We start from the raw sequence: 10,768 nt of genomic DNA, 5'->3' as shown, positions 1-10,768 counted from the left end.
GCTGCTGGGATTGCACAATGTGCAATTCCAGCTCGAAGTGACTGCAGGCTCAAGGACTGCATTAAGCAATTTTCTAGACCACCAGTCACTATCCCTCAGGAATGCACAAAACAATCCTGGAGGATAGTGGCTGGGCATAAATGTGCATTTTTGGAGAGGAAGGCAGAGCCTTCCTTCCCCAGATTGCGCAATGCTGTTTCAGTGAAGGAAAAGTCTAGGCCAAGGTTGGCCAGACTCGCTGATGGGAAATTGAAAGAAAATATGAAAATGAATGCATGGCGACACTAAGTGAAAGAAGAAGTGATTGACAGTGCATGGAAACATGAATGAAAGATTCAGTAAACAGATAAACATGCATGTGAGTGAAGCGAGTCGCCGAATCAGTGACTATTCATGCAAAACAATTTCATGCATGCGACAACAGTGAGATAGCAACGAAAACTGAGATAGTGATAGGAAAATATAGTATACATGTAAACGAAAACAAGCATTCAAAGAAATCAAGAAAACAACACTCACACAAGCGAAAACACAAAAAGTAACAAAAATGCTGAAAAAGACAAGTTGAGGCCACTTACCCGTGAATAGCTGAGTCGGATGTGTCGAAGAGTTTTGGATGTGCTGTGGGATGTTAGAGCTCCAAGATTTATGTGAAAGAATGAGATATGTTGCATCGAATAAATAAGTTTTTAGCTCATAAGGCGCATGCCACAAATCTAGGAAAAAGCGACACTTGGAGGAAAGTTCCTAAACAAACTTTGCATGTAACCTCCAACTCTAAAAATAGCTCCCTGAATCATGGGATGCCTTTTGCATGTTGCCTTTTGCTATTCCGTGAAAAAGCAACCCATGCATGTAAGTCAAGTTTCCTTGGTCCCGGGTGGAACTGGTCAACCAAACTGCTCATGCATGAAGCTGTTCAATTGCTGGAAGGAAATGCACATTTATGGTTGGGAGTTGAGCTGGCTGCGTAGGAGATTTGTGCAATTTCTGGGAAAAACAGCTGAGTGTTACCTACATTTGTGAGCAGCCTTGCTGGGGAAAATTGCGCAATTTTCACTGTGAGGGTTGACTGGAAAAATTACGCAATTTTGGAGCCGAGAAGACTGCTAGACAGGATAACACAATTTCTGGAGGGAAGGCTGGTTGCCCTCCAGAATTGCGCAATTTCTTGCGGAAGCTGCTTAGCCTGCGTTTGGAGCAAGTCCGGATGAACATATTGTGAAGGGAATTCGTCAAGTTGTGATTGATAGACCACCTTTATGCAGGAAAAACACTGAATCTTGTGTACTTGACGAAGAAAGACAAGGTGTCGTGAACAGTTGGTAGGGAGGCTCCAAAATGAAGCTAAGGAAAAATTTTGGAGGGTGGTTGTAGCTGATACAACACTTTGGTGACACACTAGTAGAACTCTAGCTCTCTAAATGGACCTTGTTCGTGAAAAGCAGTTTAACACCTTCAGAAGTATTGTTCGGTTCTCAGCTTATCTTGTCTCACACTAGCTTGATTGTAAAATGTAGCATCTACTAAGCTCTTGGTCGATTGACACACATTCCGAGCCAAGGTAACACCGTTGTTTCGATTGGGGTTGAGGGGTATATTAGTGCACAAGCAATATAGTCGTTAGAGTCTTAGTTTCATCTATGGTGTTGCTCCGCTGCCAGGTGTGGTGTAGGAAGATTCTATCTGCAGATAGAGACAATCCCTCTAGCCCAGGGGAGAGGTTCTAGCCACAAACAAGACAATCTAATGTAAATTTCCTTAGATTAGAATCGAATAAGAGGGCCTACCTATTATAATGGTAATCCACTTGATGGTGATCTTGCTTCCTTGCTCCATATTCCTTTCGTTCCTTTCGTTCAAGTACCTGAAACAAACATGCAAGAAACAACAACAAACATGATATCATAAAATCGAATCCAATCTACTTAAAAGGTCAAGGAGTTATAAGTTATCAAATGTAATATTACACCCGATATAGGAAATAAACCATTAGTTGTATTAAAATAAACTTCAAAGAGAAATACAACCGAAGCCTTGACGTTGGAGATCTCATTTGCGGTATCTAAATCCTACTACACGCTTTTTCGACACTCTTTTCCTCCTCTAGCTTGACATGAAATGGCTTCCAAGCTCTAACTCTCTCTCCTCATGCTTTAGCTACCAAAGACTAGTCTTTTGTCATCTAAGACTAATCTTCTTCTATCAAAAGCTAAAGATTTCAGAATTTTGCAGCTGGTTCTATCTCTCCACCACTTTCACTATATGTTGTATTGTGTGTAACCAAAGAGGATAAAAGGAGGTGGTTTATATAGGGAGAGGAGGATAATAATGAGATCCAATCAAGGGGGAAGAAGGTCTTATCTCCTTGGGAAGGTCCACTTTAAAGGGGAAAGAACCTTATATGGAGTTCTCGGCCCTTATCCAACCAAACGAACATCCAACACATCACCACTAGAAGTTTCTAGACATGAAACTCTGTTTCCTTTTATAAAAACTTTCCAGAAGTAGACCGACGCGGGTATTGGGCTAACAGTAGCACTGATTGGCATGGGTCATAGTGTAAAACTCTACAAATCGGCGCAGGTGAGACACTGGGAAAAATTGATGATCTTAAAAACTGGGTTTTAAGAAGGATTTTTTGGAAATGTTCTATAGGGAGTGGGGAATACTTTCTTTAAACTTCAAGGGATGCAAGAGTATATGTTTCATGGTGAAAATATAAAACAATAGTCACTACTAGGGTTCTTCGAGATCAGGAATGGGGAGTGACAAGAGAGTGATAAATTACTGTGTAATAGATGCCTCCTAAAGCATGAAGTCAAAGCTGAGAGCAATGGCTGAAATGCTTTAAGACAGAGAGAGGACTTGGAATACCAACATCAAAAGACCTACTACTCAAACATACATGTACATCTTTGAAATCTGATACTCATGCCTGATAAACATGAGAGGCATATAAAAATATGAATCCATGGTATAGGCGCAACTATCCATCAAGAAAAGGATCATGTGCATGGATCCTCGGCATGGATGCAACGATCTGTCTAAAGAATCATGTATATAATCATGAATTCATCACTCCTCACAACCTAGACTTTTATGATCTAATCCCAGGGTCTTGTGCTTCAACATGACCTGATCAAAGTACAAATTCTAACATGTGAATAGATGTGCTGAAGTCTAACATGCTAGAAAATCACTTGATTACGACCAATGATGTGAACTGTTAACAAGCGCGAGAGAAACCACCCATAATGTCAATGGCTCTCAAGGTATTATGAGTACAATTCATGAAGTGTGAATAAGGAATTGAAGTTGAAAACTCATGAAATCATTCAATCGAAGGCTAATGATGAGAAATTATCGTCAAGTGCGAAGAAATTTCCATTGAGGCATTCAAGCTCTAAGGTACTGGAAAGGAATTTCTAGATCAACTTCCTTGATAATGAGATGAAGTCGACAGGAAGTGATCTGTTGAAGCAAGGTCATAATGAATGCTTCATCATCGACAAGAAACGGGAAACACAATGAATGAGAGTAATCCAATATGGTGACATATGATCAGACAATGTACATGTAGGAAGACTTCTCTTGAACATGTGGATGACATGACTCTGAATTTTGGAAGCATTTTACATCATAGGATCAAAGGTCATAGCGACGTGGTAGAGATCATATGAGAGGTTTAAAATGGATAACCCAAAACCCAGGGAGGCAAGTGACAGAGTGAGGATATCCCAAAACCCGACACGGACAACAAATGAGTGTCAATGTTCAAGAGCAACATGCTACCTCAAGTGAAGAATAAAACTAATGAAAAATTTCCAATTTTCCCCCACCATTTTTGGAAAGTACCCAAGTTATTTTTACACAATATTAACGGGGATAGCTTACGCTTGTAATATACGTTCATCCTTCAGATGGATCCATCCTAGTAAGTTTAACGAGCCCTAGGAAGGAGTAGCTCGGTCTCGTCATAATGACAAGTCCTATGTCATTTAATATTTTAACGAGTCTGACAATGGTGAAACTTAGCATCTTTTTCATTTTTAGAGAATTTGAAAAAGAAGAGGAAAAGAAAACTCCAAAGGTCCCTTTTCATAAAGTTGACTCTCGAACCTAAAAAGGTAGAAAATAATATCCAAGAGAACCTCTTGGCCATGTCGAGCAAGGAGTGCCTTTTTCATAAATAGTTTATCCTAGCCAAAAAAGGGGTAAACGTATACTGGGTAAACGACGTTTCATTTACTTTAACGAGTTCAAAATTACAAGAGCTCGACAATCTTTTCATATTTTGAGAGTCATAAAAGAGCTCAATGATGATTCCTTGCTTTTATTTGCTTTAATGAGTCTAAAAGGGGAAAATAATCGACAATCTTTTCATTTTTTACGAGTCAGAAAAGAGCTTAAAGGTGACTCGTCCTAGAGGAACGAGTGATATAAAGGGTAGCAACTGGTTCTGGACATGGTGGAATTGCTCAAAAACTAAGAGGTCAAGAGGCTGGCTAGTAAAACCACTCATTGCTACAGTTCCTCAGGAAAGGAAAAAACAACCAAGTGAAAGCATATAATCGGCCAAAGAGATGGTGGCGATGGAATGAAACAACCAAGGCTCATCTAGTAGAAATTAGCTAATAAAGGCAACAATCACGAGATGTAAATTTGGCATGGGTTCATTTTTACACAAGCTTGAACCATGGGGAACTCTTCTTGAATTTGGTTTCATGTTTACACAAGATTGAAATGAAAAACTATGCTTGAGTTTGGTTTCATTTTTACAAAAGCTTGAAACAAAAAAAAACTATGCTTGAGTTAAGTTTGCATGCCCTAAGCATAATGAATCAATTCGAGGTACATGCCCCCCAAGCTTCATTGCATTTAGCTAGGTGGATGGAATGAAGGTTCACATTAGAGATCTAGGAAAGACTTGACTGGGATGTTACGAGATCTTAATCAAAGACTCGATTTGGAAAAGGGAGTTGCTTCATTTTTTAATGAGGTTGACACAATAAAAGAACTATCCTCAGACATCTATTTCATTTTTTAACTAGGTAGATACAGGAAGAAACTATCCTCGAATATCTGTTTCATTTTTTAATGAGGTAGATACAGGAAGAAACTATCCTCGGACATCTGTTTAATTTTTTAATGAGGTTGATATAAGAAGAAATTGTCCTCAGACTCCTTGTTTCATTTTTTAAGGAGCTTGACACAAGACACAGAACTCTGCTCCGAGGTCCTTGTTTCATTTTTTAAGGAGCTTGACACAAGACAAGGAACTCTGCTCCGAAATCTGTTTCATTTTTTAATGAGTTTGATACAGGAGAAAACTATCCTCGCGCTCTGTTTCATTTTTTAATGAGGTTGATACAGAAAAAGAACTATCCTCGTGGACATCTGTTCATGGACCATACAAGAACATGGCACCTAAGAGGTCCTCACTAGATGGGAGAACCACGCTCTAGGAGGAATACATGTCAACTAGTACTAATGACAGATCAGGTTCCAATTCCATCAGTACATAATGTACTATACCATCTGTGTGATCATCAATAGATGTGGAGATGGAATGGGTAGCCACATAATTGACCTGTGGCGGGGAGGGTACTGCTTGCAAACAAGAACCAATAGAGGACGATGGTTGCATAGGAGGCACCTGGTGACCAAAGAATGACAATTGATAAATGGTCACTATTCTCCCTTCGTGTGGAAAACAAACCACACATAAAAGTGAAGAAACAAGAGCTCCCATGACATAAACATAGTCACATCCAAGGAGAAGATTGAAATCTAATAGACCTTGGACTACCATCATGTCTATATAGACGGTCTTTCTTCCCAAAGTAATAGGGAACTTTGTAAGGACCCATAAGGGCTGACTGGTTCCTCCGTTGAAAGCCAATAGATTCTTGGTGATAGAGACAAGCTGTGAGGAACCCAAATCTTGCTAAGTAGTAGAAGACATGATGCTAACATACGCGCCTTAATCTAATATAGTGTCATGTACTACAATATTATAGGATTGTACTGTGATCTAAAAAGGCACATAAGATGGGAGGCGAAAAGCAGTCAATTGACTCCAATCAAAATAAATGACAAAACTACTTTGTGGGGGTATCATATGATTTCCCCCATGCCCTGTAGGAGAAGGAGAAGGACTCTCCTGAAAAACTGGGATGGGAGGGTCACTCTTCGATTTATGAGAATTTGAGGAGACATGAAGAACACGAATAATATGATCATCACTACTCTCTTTGGGAACAGAGTAAACAACTGAAGGCGGAGCCAAGTCAACGCTCTTTTTGACCAATGGTTGGTCGGGAACAGACACAAGAGAGCCATGCTTAGGAAGAGCAAGATGGACAAGAGATGAGTCTAAGTCAATCTCTTTACCAACTACGAGAGGGTTAGAAGAAAGCCTCTAATAACTAATAGGAATTTGGGGTTGAGGAGCTGTAAGGTTTTCCAAAACAATGGAAGCTTTATCTAGAAGAGGACGAAGGTGAAGAAGATGCTCTCCTTTACATAACCTATAGGGGAATTTAATTTTCCCCTTCTTCTTACCATCGCTAGCCAATGGTGTAGCATCGACATGATCTCCAGAGGTCAATGGGGATGATCGATCCAGATATTGAGACCATACCTCTAAGACTCACGGAATGCCAGGACAATCTCGAATGGGATGGTCACCCTTACACAAATTTTAAGGGAATTTGACCTTCCATGGAGGATCAAAAGGTTTATCTATGGGAGGGGCATTTGGAGTAACAACCGCATGGTTGACCTTTCACTTATCTAACTTCTTCTTCTTCGTTTTCTTCTTCTTCTTCTTATTCTTAGCCTCCTGGTTACTGGATTTCAAACTTTCACTAGGTGAAGTAGAAGAGGAGGGTGAAGAAATAGGGGAAGAAGGTGAGAGGTCAACCTTAGAATCAATGTGATGTGGTTCAAATGAAGGAGATGGCTGGGTAGGAGTTGGAACACTTGGGACCACTGAGGTCGAAAATAACTAGATAAGTAAACCAATGGCTAACCTAGGGAGGGACAACGTTGCCATATAAGGAGCACCAACGTTTCCAACAGAAGGAAAAGGACCAGGATTCTCATCTGAGGGGAATCCTTGACTGGTAGACTTTGGAAATGTTGCCATTGGAAACAAACCTAAAGACTCACTAAGGAAGATAACTCTAACAAGGAATATTTCATGGATAGTTAATTTTAATACACTGAAACAACACTTTTCCTTTTCATATTTTAAGAGTCGAGAAAACAACGAAGATGACTCTAGTCACTTTTGGTTTGAACGAGCTCAAAAGGACAAGTGCTCAATGATATTTTAAATTTAAAGAGTTAAAAAGACCAAAATGACTGCTCAGGATAATCTAGGCAAAAGGGATTACCAAGTGACTGTGAAATGCAAAATACCTCCCGACGAACCGAAAAGTACGAGTAGGAAATCTCCTCAAATGTTGTGTTCGGTGTATCAAGTTTACAAGATGGCAGAATCAGCTTCCTATGGATAAAGGATTGCAACCTATAGGGGTCTCCCTTTATATATGTGACAATACGGGGAGCACAAGTCTGTATGAGCACTGACTAAAGTTAACGACAACTGCTAGGTTTAAAGATGTTGGAACACATCTCTAGCCTAGACCTTTAAATGTGAGCGTTAAGTTTCAATGCTTCCTTAGGTTAATTCAATAAATTTTAACAATTGATCTTGAATTAATTTTCAATTCCAAGGCCCTGTCACTGTCATCTGAAAACTCCTATATGCAGCTGTATGAGAAAAGAAATCTTTATCTTCAGTGAAAGTTTACATTAATTGAGGGATAGAGAACACACAATCAACGCAACAACCAAAGAATGAAATATTTTACTAATACATGTCCTAAATGCACTTAATCTTTAACAACAAAATTTTTATTTCATTTCTCATGCCTATGATGATGCAATTCTAGCTTCTCTATAATGCTACTAATGCAATGTTTTCGCTTAAGTAAACTAGAATGATGTTCTTCTTTTCATAAAATGCAAAATAAATCTTTCACATAAAGCACTTTAATGAAATTTTGCACAATTCTGAACAAACAAGCATCAATAAAATCCAAAGCATGATAAATGAAACTAAAAGAAACTTCTTCCTTGAATCAAACAAACCAAACACACAAATTCTTCAATCGACAAACCAAGCAATGTAATCTATGCTCAGAAAGAGAAAAGGGATACTCGAAATAAGAGAGAAAATGAGACTCTTTCACTCATTCGATCGAAACTGAGCAATGAAGAGAATATGAATAAAAGATGGGCTAAATGAAGCAGCAAATCAAAAACTTGAAACAATGAGTGAATTAACAAATGAGCAAAGATTGACCTAGATGTCCTAGGGTCATAGAAACCATCCAAAAAAATAAAAAAATCAACCAATGAAACTTCAAGCCAATCAATCAATCAAACCCAAAAAACAAAGCATCCTAGTCACTTCAGGGTAGAAGAAGAGAGTCTGAGGGTCAAGACACACTGGCACTAGATTGGGAAAAAACTCTGATTTTTTCTTAACTCAAACATCGACATGACTTTTGGGCTGAAACTAGCACTGATCAGCATTACTGGCACGACTGTTAGGCTAAAATTAGTGCTGATTGGCCTAATCGGCGCGACTGTTTGGCCAAAAATAGCACTGATCGAGGGATTCAAAGAAAAAAATAAAAAATAACTTCACATAGGGCCAAAATTAACACATCAGAGGGCGTGCTAGGGTCTGTATGCCTTCAAATAGGTCAATACAAATCCAGAAGACCATAAATAAACAAACTAGGCACATAAGTAGAAAAAACAGAGTGATGAAAAGGAGATGTATCTCCCTAGTGGAGTTGCCAACTTGTGGTGTAGGAAGATTCTCTCTGTGGATAGAGACAATCCCTCTAGCCCAGGGGAGAGGGTCTATCCACAAGCAAGACAATCCAATGTAAATTTCCTTAGATTAGAATCGAATAAGAGGGCCTACCTCTTATAACGCTAATCCACTTGATGGTGATCTTGCTTCCTTTCTCTAGCTTCCTTTCATTCCTTTTGTTCAAGTACCTGAAACAAAAATGTAAGAAACAACAACAAATGTGATAGCATAAAATCGAATCCGATTTAATTAAAAGGTCAAGGAGTTCTAAGTTATCAAATGTAATATTACACCCGATATAGGAAATAAACCATTAGTTGTATTAAAATAAACTTCAAAGAAAAATACAATCAAAGCCTTGATGTTGGAGATCTCCTTTGCGGTATCCAAGTCCTGCTACACACCTTTTCAACACTCTTTTCCTCCACTAGCTTGACATGAAATGGATTCCAAGCTCTAACTCTCTCTCCTCATGCTTTAGCTACCAAAGACTAGTCTTTTGTCATCTAAGACTAATCTTCTTCTATCAAAAGCTAAATATTTCAAAATTTTGCAGCTGGTTCTATCTCTCCACCACTTTCACTATATGTTGTATTTTGTGTAACCAAAAAGGGTAAGAGGAAGTGGTTTATATAGGGAGAGGAGGATAAGAATGAGATCCACTTAAGGGGTAAGAAGGCCTTATCTCCTTGGGAAGGTCCACTTTTAAGGGGGAAAGAACCTTATATGGAGTTCTCGGCCCTTATCCAACCAAACAAACATCCAACACATCGTCACTAGAAATTTCTAGACGTGAAACTCCATTTCCTTTTATAAAAACTTTCCAGAAGTAGATCGGCGCAAGTATTGGGCTAACAGTGGCGCCGATTGGCACGGGTCACAGTGTGAAACTCTGCAAATCGGCATGGGTGAGACACTGGGAAAAGCATTGATCTTAAAAAATGGGTTTTAAGAAGGATTCTCTGGAAATGTTATGAAGGGAGTGGGGAATAATTTCTTCAAACTTCAAGGGATACAAGAGTATAGGTTTCATGGTGAAAGTATAACACAGTAGTCACTACTAGGGTTCTCCGGGATCAGTAATGGGGAGTGATAGGAGAGTGACAAATTACTGTGTTACACCAGTAGGCCTCGACAGTACCTCGACGGAGTCACATAGGAACACAAGCATGGTTCTGCTGCCAGCGAGCCTGGTCAGTACCTCGGTGGATTTACTTGCATCACCTCTCTGCGTAGGAAGCCTTTCTCTTCTTTCGCCTTATTCATTTTTCATATTTTAATTTTTCTTGCTTCTCATTTTCTCATTTTTTCAACTGTGCATAACACTTATTCATTTCATAGGTGCAAGAGGGATCTCGACTTATTGAGAGCAGAAGAGGTTGTTCCAACAGAGAAGTAGTTTATTATATCTCTGACGTGCTTTTTAAAGTTTCCCCCCTCACCTTACTCTACTTGACTAAGCTGACAAGGATTAACCCAAAAACAACCGACTAGAGTAGGTGACACTAGTTAGCACGCAAGCATTTTGTTTTCACCAAGGTTCACTTTGAACAATACCTATTTTCCTTCAACATATCATGGAATAAAAGTAGCAAGTTCTTCATACAGAGGCAAGATGACAGATAACCAAGTAGTGATAGTTGTACAAGCCCTCTTGTACTTTACCCAGCTCATTTCAAGAGTCATACATGGTTTCATGTGAAACTATCTTACAAATGAAAGAAGCGAACTAACAAACAACAAAGCAAAGTAAGAGTAGAAGCAAAAGCGAACACAAAGTGAGTAAGCAAATAGGAAAGCAAGCAAACAAACAAACAAACAAAGCAAGTAAGCAAACAAGCATGCAAGCAAACTGACTGAAAGAAAACA

This window comes from Pinus tabuliformis, chromosome 7, assembly GCF_031772625.1.
Source record: "Pinus tabuliformis cultivar Carrire ecotype Pingquan chromosome 7, CPIR1, whole genome shotgun sequence".
In the NCBI taxonomy this organism is placed as follows: Eukaryota; Viridiplantae; Streptophyta; class Pinopsida; order Pinales; family Pinaceae; genus Pinus; species Pinus tabuliformis.
This window is presented reverse-complemented; position numbering follows the sequence as displayed.